The sequence below is a fragment of the Tympanuchus pallidicinctus genome, unplaced genomic scaffold (genome assembly GCF_026119805.1).
Source record: "Tympanuchus pallidicinctus isolate F22 unplaced genomic scaffold, pur_lepc_1.0 scaffold4, whole genome shotgun sequence".
Classification (NCBI taxonomy): Eukaryota; Metazoa; Chordata; class Aves; order Galliformes; family Phasianidae; genus Tympanuchus; species Tympanuchus pallidicinctus.
Genome location: NW_026294758.1, coordinates 12,875,037 through 12,887,380, shown reverse-complemented (window position 1 = coordinate 12,887,380; position 12,344 = coordinate 12,875,037). Strand labels below are relative to the sequence as shown.

At 37.5% G+C, this 12,344-nt stretch overlaps 1 protein-coding gene across 3 annotated transcripts in view; it reads right to left on the bottom strand.

The window, feature by feature from the left end:
* Positions 1-12,344, bottom strand: part of XRCC4 (X-ray repair cross complementing 4) — a 175,648-nt gene that overhangs the window by 15,079 nt on the left and 148,225 nt on the right. The window lies entirely within an intron of this gene.

Below are 12,344 nucleotides of genomic sequence, written 5' to 3'. Positions count from 1 at the left end.
ACAAAAACAACACCACCACCAACACAAATCCCAAACCGAAACCAAACCGACAACCAGACAAATGTACAAAAAAAACCATCCAACCCTGAGAATGAACAATGATCATGACAACCCTAACCTGAATATTTGTTGAGATTTCTATTGAAAAGAAAAACTGGGAAAAATCATACAGACAAGTGTTGGAAAGACTTTTGTTACAAAAAACAATCAAACAAATAAACAAAAACAAAAAAACAATAATAAGCAATGCATACTGCAGTAATGAATATTTTGCAAGGCCAAATTCCAACTTGATAATTCAAGAGAAAAATAATACAACCTTAAACATGAGATTGGGAAAGACTCTTCCAACACATCTTGAAGCCAGTTTTGGTAAGAAACTGCCCAGTTATCCATACAGACTCTGGGCTCCAGCAGTTCACCACATCCTGCAACATCCCATCTCTTAGAAGAACTCCAAGGAAAAAGCCACAATTCACAGACCTCCTGAACTTGACCCTTCTGGGACAGCTGTCCTTTGCAGCACAAGGGGAGTACCTCTAATTCTGAGCTACCTGAAATTGGAGGCTACTGAGTAAATTTCATAAGGAAATATTCTTGCTGATATTTCCTAGGAATAATCTATGTGTTTGAAGACAGTTACATCTGTTAACAGTTGGGAGATCTCTGGATGTTTTTCAACCAAATGCAAGATACATATTAGATACAGAACCAAAGAAATTTTAAGGAAAATTGGGAAACTAAGGCTTTGGGTTCTAATTATACTTGTCCACATACATCATTTTTCCTATTGGTGACACATGAAATGGCTAGCATGCTTTACAGTCCTTCTTGAAATTTGTTGTGCATTGTTCCTCTCGTAAGAGGTACTCTGTTCTTCCTCATAAAGGACTGGTTTAGAGACTAAACCACATACATTGTCAAAAAAGTTGTCAGGCCTCCCGCAAATTTAAATACCCAATTTCTGAGAAGAGATATTAAAACAGGCTTACAAAATAAAATGGTATGTTACACTGTTCAGCAAAATCTTACATCCAGTATTGATGAATATCATAACATACTGCACCTCATCCTGATCTGCAGGAAACAGACAAAAAAACACATCTCATTGGATTATTTTATCAATTCTACGCATTTTGCTTGATGCAGCACTGAAGTTGCTACCATTACCCAGTATCAGTCTGTCAACCTCTTGTCATGCATGAGGTGAGGGTTACTGGGATGATTAAGAATTTCATCTGGAAAAATGCAACAGCAACGAGCCATTTCCAGTAACATAGAATCATAGAATCACAGAATGGTTTGGGTTGGAAGAGACCTTTTAGATCATGTAAGGTCATTCCAACCCCCCTGCTATAAACAGGGTCACCTTGCACTAGACTAGGTTGCTCAAAGCCCCATCCAGCCTTGAATGCTTTCAGGAGGGGCATCCACTGCACTGCTGGGCAATCTGTTCCAGTGTCTCACCACCCTCACAGTAAAGAATTTCTTATCTAGCCCAAATTTACTTTCTTCCAGTTTAAAGCCATTTTCCTTCATCCTGTCGCATGTTTACAGACGTTTACAAAAAGTGAAATGCAGATAATACTCTCCTTTGCATCTGAGCTTTTTAAAATGTTCTGCTTTTTATTCAAAGCCATTGCTGTTTCCCTTTAACATCACTGTACAGTGGAAGCTGTCTAATGTGTGAAGGCAAGAAACTCATTGATTTTATACATTTGCTAGACAACAAATAGAAATGGTAAGTTAAATTTGTTTTTGAGTCCTCTTGTCACAGAAGTGAACAGATGAGTCATTCTACTTGTGATGGGACAGTCTTTATTTTCAGACTCTTCAGCTTCTCTCAAACATGCTGAACGTGCATTCCATTGTTGGTAGAACACTAAAGAGAGTCTAGATGTAAACAATAAACTGATAATTATTTCCAATTTAGGAAATAGCCATTTCCAAAACGAGCTTTTACTTTCAGCCAGTCATTTCAGTACATTAGTCACCTGAACTTCTGCACTAATGAGAATAATAATAATGCACACTATAGAAATAAAAAATCCAACATACCTTTCCTTATATACTCATATGTTAAAGTAGTATTTAAGAAACAGTAATTGGAACCAATACTCCAGCCTGGACAAACATAGTTTTAAAGTAAATGAAAATCTCCAACAGGAATGTAGTTATTTCAACTAAAAATGTGTTGAAAATCTTTGCATGTGTTCATCCTACCAATTCATTCCCACATAATATTTTTCATCTCACGTGGTTCATTTTAGAACAGAAAGAACTGTACTTTGGTTTTAATCAAGATGAACACTGACAACACATAGTGCACAAAAAATAATCCAAAATGATAAAAAAGATTTTGGAAAATGACGTTCGCTTGCTCAGCCAATGATGAGTTGTACTAGGTTGGGGTTTACTAGACTTGAACCACAAACTATTCCTTAACTTACAGCTCTATGCAATAATACTTCAATGTGACTGTGGCAGATTTCCCATACTAAAAATGTAATTATTTTCTTGGTCTAGTAAATAGTAGCTTGTTTTAATGATGACACTGTGAGAAATTCAGGCTCTTAATTAAGCATAGAGTAATGAAGACAGATCACCTTTTAAATTTAGTTGGATTAGTTGGCATTAATTGTCCATAAAAATATCACATTGGTTGCATTTCCTATGACTTGATTTTTTAGAGATGCATTTCACAGACTTATTAGGATCTCTGATTCAGACAATACCACTGTTCTCCCTGTATACATTTTCCTTACGGCACTTGCAAGATTACAGACATCTCAGGCAGCAAATTGTAGGAAATACCTTCAGAGACTCAAGTTCCATCATAATATGTTCAAGAACGAGGAGTTTTGCCTCCTTCCTATCTGTGCTCTCCACACACAGCTGAAATTCATACCCATAAGTCTGCACAAGCACTAATTTTTAGTATCTAGCATGAAACAATTGACCAAATTATTTTATAAGGATTCTGAGGAATGCACTAATTTCCTTCCCTATTTCTTCTAGTTTTGATTAAATACCTCTATTTGTGCTCTGTGCTACAGTCAGTTACTGTTGATGCACGAACAGCTGAGCCAGGATTACAAACTCTGGCTTTGGGCTCTGCCAAGACTGTAAAAGCTCAGTATGAAGAAGCAGTTCAGTGATATGAAGTTCCTGTTGCCTAATCGGTCCTTTCACCCTTGCCAGGAGGCAGACATGCTTTTGCTGTGGTTTTGCAAAAAACATGAATTATACAGCAGTACAATGAACTATCAATTACTGACCCAATTTGCAATGCTGGGAATCAAATCCCAAAGAATTTAAATGATCAAAGAAGAACTGAAGGTTGCAAATTTTATTGCTATATTTTTACTGGAACACAGTTTACTCCTCTTAAAGTCATCCATATTAACACAATACTTGCATGGTCTGGAGCTGTTTAAACAAACCCTCTTTCTATAGCTCAAAGTTTCAAGGAAATTAGCCAAGTAATAAGACTAAACATTTTCTTAGGAGTATTAGGAAACACAGAAAAAGTTTTGAAAGTTTAACTTTTGACCCTGAAGACTTGAATTGGAATAATTTGGAAGTCAACCACACAGCGTATCTTTTCCAGATAATGAATGGTATTTGCAATGGATTTTACAATTAGATGAATGAAAATTGCTATAGAGTCTGTTAGAAATTATCAAACAAGTGTAAAGAATTCACTACTACATAAAATCATTTATTTTCTTGTTAACGTTTTAAACTGGGGAAAAAAAGCACACTAAGGAGATAAGGACTTAATGCAGAGAGCAAAATATGAAGGTAATAAATTAGTTTAGGGGATGCATGTAGCATATGCATATGCAGCAGTGCAAACAACTCTTTGTTTTCATTGTTCTCATCCACTCTACATCCTGTTGCTGGGAAATCTGAATATGCATTGTTAAAATTACTGGAAGCAGACAAAACACAGACTTGCAGTCATGTTAGCATGAGCGAGATTTAAACAGACGAATGTGCTGAACTTCTTGATGCCACCATCCATGCTTTCATGGAAGGAGCTTTAGGAGATAAAGAATTTCTGGTAGCTTTCCAGTGAAGTTGAGCATCCAGGAGAAATTTAGGCAATATCAGACTGTAATCGCAAAAGAACATCCCTTGTGAATTCTAATAAGCTTTTTCCTCTGGTTATCTCACCAAGCAATGCCCTTACCCTCTGACTGGGGACAGAGTGTGAAAAAAGAACTCTTTTGGAGGAGACCAGAACAGTGTATCTCTGAGAGAACTTATTTCAAGCTGCCCCAGGGGCTTCATGCTCTTTTTCTATAATTCTGCATACTAGAAGCTTGCATTTGATTAAGAAAGAAGGAACTTTGGATGGAGCCTCATTCTGCTAGCCTTAATCTGGCTACCATAATCCCACTGAAAACAGTGCTTCTGAAACCAAGATTCTGAGAAGACATTCTAAGAGATGAAACTCTCCTGAACATGCAGAAAACACACTTCTTTTCAGTTGAGGTAAACAGGGAGTACAATGGATTTAACTAATGATTTGAGAATATAAAAGGAATTGAAAAAAAAAAAAAAAGAAAAAAAAAAAAAAGAAATTGAGTGAACAGGTGCATGCATCAAGGTAGAGTAGTTTTGTAGGATCTCATAGGAGCACCAAGCAGGAAGTTCTACTGTATGTCAGGCATGTAGAGCAGATCAGGGGCTTAAAATAATTACACAGGAATTTGAACATAAGGACTAAGACACAGCTCCCATCTTTGGCCAGCTACCAGCACAAGACAGACTCACAAATACATACCTTTTCAGTCTGGAACCTCAGATGCTCTCAAATTGAACAGTATAAGCATATGTTCATAATATACTGTAAGAAAGCTGTACTGATCCTACAAAAGATGCACACATGATATGAAATTCTTTCCTAAAAAACATTTAAAACTGAAAAGATTCCATAGCTCTTCTGTGTGCCACTGCGAGGAGAGAGCGGGGATGATTCTCTTTACCGTAGTTCAAACAGTTGCAGAGCCCACCTGCATAGACTGGAAAGAGAAGCACCACAAAAGTCATGTTCTTTCCTTCTGCACATCTCAAGTAGGTTTACAGAGCAGTTCTGCATACAGGATCACCCTCTATGCACTTTCTGACTATGTTTCCAGGCTCCATAAAAAGTAGCAGTGCTTTAGTTCCTGAGTCTCATTTTTCTAGTGTTTTCAGTGCCTCAGAAAACTGTATCCTTTGCTTACAAGAGAACGGTATTCTTTGCTTACAATAAATCTGACACATGATGATTACTTGAGAATTTCAGGCTCAGACAGTAGAAGAGGCACATATTCTTATGCACTGAATATATGGTAAAGCTCTTTTTACAGCATCTGAAGATGATTTTTGAAATCAAATGAACTCATATCAGCAGAAACTACTCCTTAAAAACAGATGTGGCCACCACACATCTAGATGAGCATCATTTGAACTGGTTGTCCTGCTAGCCTTAATGAAATCACAACTTACGATCCCATTCAGCTTAATAAACCCCAAAACAATGAAGGGTAATTGGAAGAATGACAGACAAAGAAACTGAGGTGACAATAATGGAGAGAACACTTTTTATCCATATAAGCTATTTCTAAGAAAACAAGATGCATGACAAGGAAGGAGGCAGGATGCCCTGGCAATTTAAAAATAATTCTGCCAGAGACCTCAGTGTCTGCATCTATCACCTCACACAGTGCTAGTCCTTGTACTGTTTCTCTTGCATGCTCACACTAATTCATTTCTCTAACTACATTCGTTTTCTGGAACACAGTACTAGAACAGTAGTGTTTATTTACCCAAAATTCATTAAAAATAAACTCTGTGAAGTTAGCAGTTGAGACAAATGCATCTATTTTCTGCTACAGAAGAACTCTTCCTCATTACTTGTGTTCTTGCTCGACAGCTCTATACGAAGTAAGAGATGCAGATTCTTTTTTCTTTGGAAATGTTATTTTGCAAGCTAATAGATATAACTGACAAATTCTTAATATATTGTTCAAAAGCTTTTTTACATTTCAACTTATCTTTCTTAATCCCTTTTCTCATATTAAATTCTCTGCTTCGTTTTGATACCCTTCAAATATTATCAAAAGTTTCTTTTATTGTCCACTAGCCAGTCTGTATGTACTTATTACAAAATCATTCTTTAGAAGTCTTGACTCCAAATACCTTTCCCAAGTTCTTCTCTCCATCTCTCCAGATGTCAATATCTTACTGCTAACAAGACCTCTATATCATTCAAAATAGAATCAAATTGATCTTCATTGCTGTCAAATCAGCATGCTAAATTCAGGTGTAATTTGCTGTCAGCTATTACATTTAAGTTTCGTTTGACACAACTTTCTTCCAAGGTTTCTCTCATTCATAGGATCTATCTCTCAGGTCAATTTTTCCCTTAATAGTCCTGCACTAATTAACACATCTAAATTGATTTTAAAATTGAAAGTATTGTATAAATATTAACTGTTCCTATCTATAATGAGGAACGTGGTCCATTACTGAAACTTTGTATCAATACACTTTATACATATTTCTTGGTTATGGACACAACACTTTCCTAAAAAGCATTACCAACAGAACACATTAATGGGAAATACATGTAGGCTATGAATGCATAAAAGCTGGGGCAAATGTATGTGCTATGCGCACAAAATATAACTCAAATAACTCTATCTGTTGTTTATGTATACATATATTTCATATAAACAGAAATTTTGTTCAGTTTGCAATTTTGCATATGTATTTTACACTGATTTTTACTGTATAAACACTGTCCTACTGAATTATTGACTGCCTAACAGTGTTGTTGCAGGGAATTGTTCAGCACTGAATGAAATGACATTTGGTATGTTTAGGCATCTTAGGTACTAATTATGTTAAAAAAAAAAAGCAAAGTCAAAACATTTAAAAAAATCTGTACTTGTGCTTCTTTGCATTTCACAGATTTGAATTGAGTGTGTACAGTTTCAGAAAGAAATACAAAATATACGTCTGCACTTTAGCAACCTTAAACCACAGGCAATTAGGAAGACTGCAAGCCTTGTTATTACGGTGTGGCACCTATTCTCAGCAAGGAGCCAGTGTCACACGGTGCCCCTGGGGACTCACAGTTCATGGCTTATGGGGACATCACAAAAACACATGTCTGAGGGGCCAATGAGCACAGGAGAGGCAAAGGAAGGAAACTGACCCAGATAATTTGTTAAAGTAGGCATTAAATAGATTAGCGAGGTTGCTCTTACCAAATGCTGCATACTTGGTCCTGCTCCAGTAACTCACTTACCATAGCAGTCAACTGAAGTATTCAGAGATGTGAAGGTTAAATGTGTGTTTACATATTCTTTTTGGTCAGGATCTGCACAGTCGGCATAGTTCAGGACTGCCCCACCATTTAGCAAGGTTGTTTTCTTTTAGGGTCACTACGAGCTTGTGACTCAGAAAGGATCGTGACAGATTTTCTGCAAGTCTCACACTGACTGACCGGTGGGTGGAATAGTTTCACTTATGTATTGTTTTCCAATAAATCTACTTAATTGAACATTTTTTGAGGCATTTTAACATATTTAGCCTTTTTCTGGAATAATGTCCATCTCCAAAACTCAGACCACAGAACAAAACCAGCACTTAATCTTTTGAAAGACTGCAAGAAAACCATTCAATTCAGCAGCCTATTGCCTTTGTATGATAGCTTATATTTGCTGAAGCACACCTTTTGATGACAACTTACTGTGTGATACCTGTGTGGTTGTGTGTAATGGCCACTATTCCTTTCCACAGGTGGTGGCTGATACACCTGTTTCATATTTGCTAAACCATAGATTCAGATAAAACGCCAGCAGATTGCTTATTTTGGAGATTTTTTAGCACACAGCCAACGTACCCGTCATGCCACCACCAGATCAAAAAAGCTGTGTTTGCCTCCCTTATAAAACACAGAAGGAGGCCCTAAACTCATATAAAATGTCTAGACTTTGGATAAACAGTCCCCAAAGCCAGAACTGCAGCTAGTTACTTAACTGCCATGAAGACAAAGCCATACATCAGTTGTATCTCATTCAACATCAAGGATGAGAAGCAGATTTAAGATCATCTTTGTCCTCTACCTAAGTGTGGTTGATGAGAGGGCCTCCCTGCGACAGCAGTAAGTCTGGACAATCAAAATCCATGATGTTCAAGCAGCTGAAGAAGCAGGTGGTCCTCAGCCCTGTCTGCTCATTGATTGAAGCACCTCTCATCTCCTGAGGCTCAGCAGGAGTACGAGAAGACATTCTCGTGCTGTATCTCTACCCAAATCTCTTTTGCTATTTATAATTTTAAGCACTAGTCTCTTCTGTAACACAATAAAACAGCTAACTAGGTTTGCAAAGGACTCCCCTTCCTGCTAGATATACTCATAAAAATCATGTACAATTATTATGAATTCAGGCTAATCTGCACAAGCACAAGGGAAATCTAAGGTGAATCAACAAAACATAAAGACAAAGGACATATTTCACTAGACACAAATAGTTTCTTTCAGTAGTATGGAGTACTTTGTTCTACATCAATCTTGTTAATTTAATCATGCAAGTTCAACCTGCTTTAGTATATACACACCTACACGACACTTTAAGTTGAATATTTCTCTCCATGCATTTTGGTGTGTTAAAATTGCTTCATATTTTGCTTCTTGGAAGGAAATATTTAAACTATGACAAGGCGGCTTTGGAAAAAATTCCTGTATTCTCATGGTTACATAAACAAAAAACATCAAATTTTTATTTGTACTATTATTCATACTTAGAATTATATTCTCAGAATATAACTACATAGAATTGTTCACAGAAGATAACTACTAAAATGATAAGGATCATCATAAATGGCTTGCATGGGATTTTTATAAAACATATAGTTGAGATGATTACAGCATCCACTGTTAAAAAATTCAGACAGTTTAAGAAAGTGATAATGCTACATAAAACAAACATACATATCAGTAATGATTTTGTTTTACAAAAGCAGGAAATATAATCTACATGAGAAGTTAATGTTTGCCTTTGCCTTCAAATAACAAGTAAAGAATGCAAAAATTAAAAACCCTGCATGTGCTTCCAATTAGATATAAAACATCATCCATTTTCAACAGTTTAGCTTGCTACTCATGAGCATTACTGCAATTCCAACAGCTGACTGCTTCCAGAAAGACCACTGATGGTAGTATCTCAGGAAAGAAGACAAGAACAGAGCTCAGCACAGAAGAGACAGAACACCTCCAGACAACAACCTTGCTTCTGTACCTGTAGAATCATAGAATCATAGAATCACAAGGTTGGAAACGACCTATATGATCATCTAGTCCAACCGTCTCCTCATCACCACTGCCACCACAAGCACTAAACTCAGACCCCACTAGAAAGGGCGTGTTTTTCTGAATTTCAGCTCTTGTGAGAAAAGGAGGCACAAATCTGGTAATTTTGAGAATTGATCCGAGAACAACTGTTCTGATTCTGACTTTATTGCAAATGCTCCTTCCTTAGCCTCCTTAGCAGAGACTGCAGGAGCTGCAACAAGATGGCTGTCTGCATCAGTGTGTTCCCTTCCTGTGTAATCTACTCCATACTGTTTGTCCTGCAAAGTACAAAAACCAACCCGATGGTGAGAAAAGCACCTGTTGCCGTCTCCACAAGCAGCAGTTTTAAAAGATCTAGAAATGGAGACAGATTGGAAAGAATTTTACAAGTTTTTATCCAGGAAGGCCTGTACTTCAGCAGGAAACCAGCTGGGCTCCGTGCTTCAAAATGTTTTTGCACTTCTTAATTGAATAGCCTGATGACAGTGGGAATATTTGGAAGACTGTAAGAAGTATATCTTACATATACTAAGAAATATAAGATATTTCTTATCCTTATCTATAAGGATAAGAAAATCAGATCCATTTACATCAATGACCTTGCAGCACCTTGAAAATGGATTTAGATATCAAAAGTGAACAAGTCCATTATTTTCTTCTGCTCATACTTCAAGCTACAGAAACATAAACAGATAAATGCGGAACAAATGGAACAAAATTAGGTTTTTTTTATTGCATATTAAGCTCTTATGAGTAACCAATCTCTCCCACCACTCTGTTTTTCAAGAAAGATTAGTTCATAGTCAAAAGGCCTGTATGCCTAGCTTCACCTCAAAATAAACTTTTTTACAGCAAAGTTATAAATTTTTAAAAAGTGGGTTCTATGTACTGACATACACTTCACTATTACAAGGGCAGCAGGTGTCACTGTAACAAATGATGTAAAGTCTAGGTTAGACATCAGACCTATGGAAATACTTTGGAAATTGCCAAAGGTCACTAACATTTTATAGGAAAGAAAAAAAAAGAAAAAAAAAAAACAAACTCCCCTCCCTAACATTTCATTCTTTTCCCTCTACAAAGCAAAGAAAACGCAGAGCTGGATTCTTTGTAATTAACAGGATTGTGGTTTTAACCTAAACAAAGGACAAGAAATGAAAAGTTAACATCAGACATCATACACTGCACTGGAAGAGAACTCTAGCAATCTGCAAAATAGCTCAGGATACACGAGCATGAGGTCAACTGTTTTCTGTAGATAAGTGTGGGTATAAGCATCTTTACCTCATGGATAAGGCATGCAACATAACACAGGAATATTCTGGCATTTTCAAAACAACTATATTTGCTTCCCATGTTATTCTGACAAATACAGAAAATAAGGTCACTAATCAAAATTAAGATGTAAATATTACAGTTTTTTCTTTCTTCTCCATTCCACCTGTTTTTTTCAGCATGCTATCACAGTTTCCATAGCTACTGTTTACACCACAATGGCCTTGTCCCTCTCTTTGCTAAGACTTCTTGATGTTAAAATGCACTTTAACACCTAGTTAGCTTTGAAACTAGGGGATTCCTATGAAAGCCGTGGTACTCTGAGGAGATGCTTCACTCAGTGCAGGAACAAAAAGAGAATACACCATGTGACCTGAAGGAAAGGAGAAATGCAGCTGTCTGTTCACTCTGACAAAATCCTCCTTTTCCAAATGCCCCTCTGTTAAAGTGCTCAGCTTCCAACAGGTTTCACATGGTGATTCCAACTTCCCTTGAGCCAGTATCTGTTTAAGGTTGCATCTGGTAGCCTCCACGTGCTAACAACGTTGTGGACTGGTCAACACTTACTGTACACATTGCTGCCATCAACATTTTGGCTGAGTAACTTATAGCAAGTGCAATCTTTGCATTTAACCAAAGGCACCCTCTAAAGTTCTTAGTGACAGCATCAAGCCATGGATGTGAAAGCCTCTGACAGCTCCACAGCATGGCCCAAACCACACAGCTCTCCTCCATAATGGATACTGGACCAATGCTGCAGAGCAATGTACATTAGAAATCTACCAGATGGAGGAGCTGTGCATCCTCATCTTCCCAAAGAGTTGTGCTCAGTGAGTGGACACTTTCATAACTGCCAATGTAATCTGTCAGACATCATATTGTAACCTTCAAGTAATGTACACAAAGAGGGACAATACCTGACAATTTGTGTCCAAAGCCAACACAGCTGCAGGTAACAGAACACACTGTGAGCTGAGGGCAGCAAAGAAGAAGTCTTGGTATCATCATGTGGACATCAGGTAGGTGTTGAGATGCCTTGGAAACGTGACACCATTCTTGATTCCCTCCAAGTCACTGTGAATGTGCCAACACACAGCAGTCAACAGTTCACTGGGTTTACCCTAAACTGAACATAATAGCATGTGTGTTCTTGAGTGTCCTCAATCTCAATTTATAAATTTGTTCTCAAGCCACTTCAACTGTCATGTAACACGCATTATGGTTGTACAATGTCACACCTTTCCTCCATCAATAATCACCTCATATGGACCACCTGGCTTGTATTTGTTCCTGGCTACAAAGGTTTTCTCCCCTTGAAAATTTGGCCATCTTCACTAACTGATTTTCTCAAGCCACCTACAGAGCTCTTTCCCAGTTCTGCTAAGTACCCTTTGCTCCATGCATCAGGAAACAATTACTTCATTGTCCCCAACAGCTTCCTCCTCTACAGTTGTCATGGCTGCTTCTTGTGGCTTGTCCTCTCATTCACAGAACTACAGAGAATCACTTGGCCAAGCTGCAGATGCTGCTGAAATCATCAGCTCCATCAGCTTCTCCTAGGAAAAGCAAGCAGGCTGCAGGTTCCAACAGCCACGTACTCAGCAGCTGCCTGCTTCACCTGTGCCTGAAGCTAGCTGATATTTAAGCTCTTCCTCTTCTTGAAGTGAACATTTTTATCCAAGAAATATGAATATTATCTGTTAGACAGTTTCTGCAG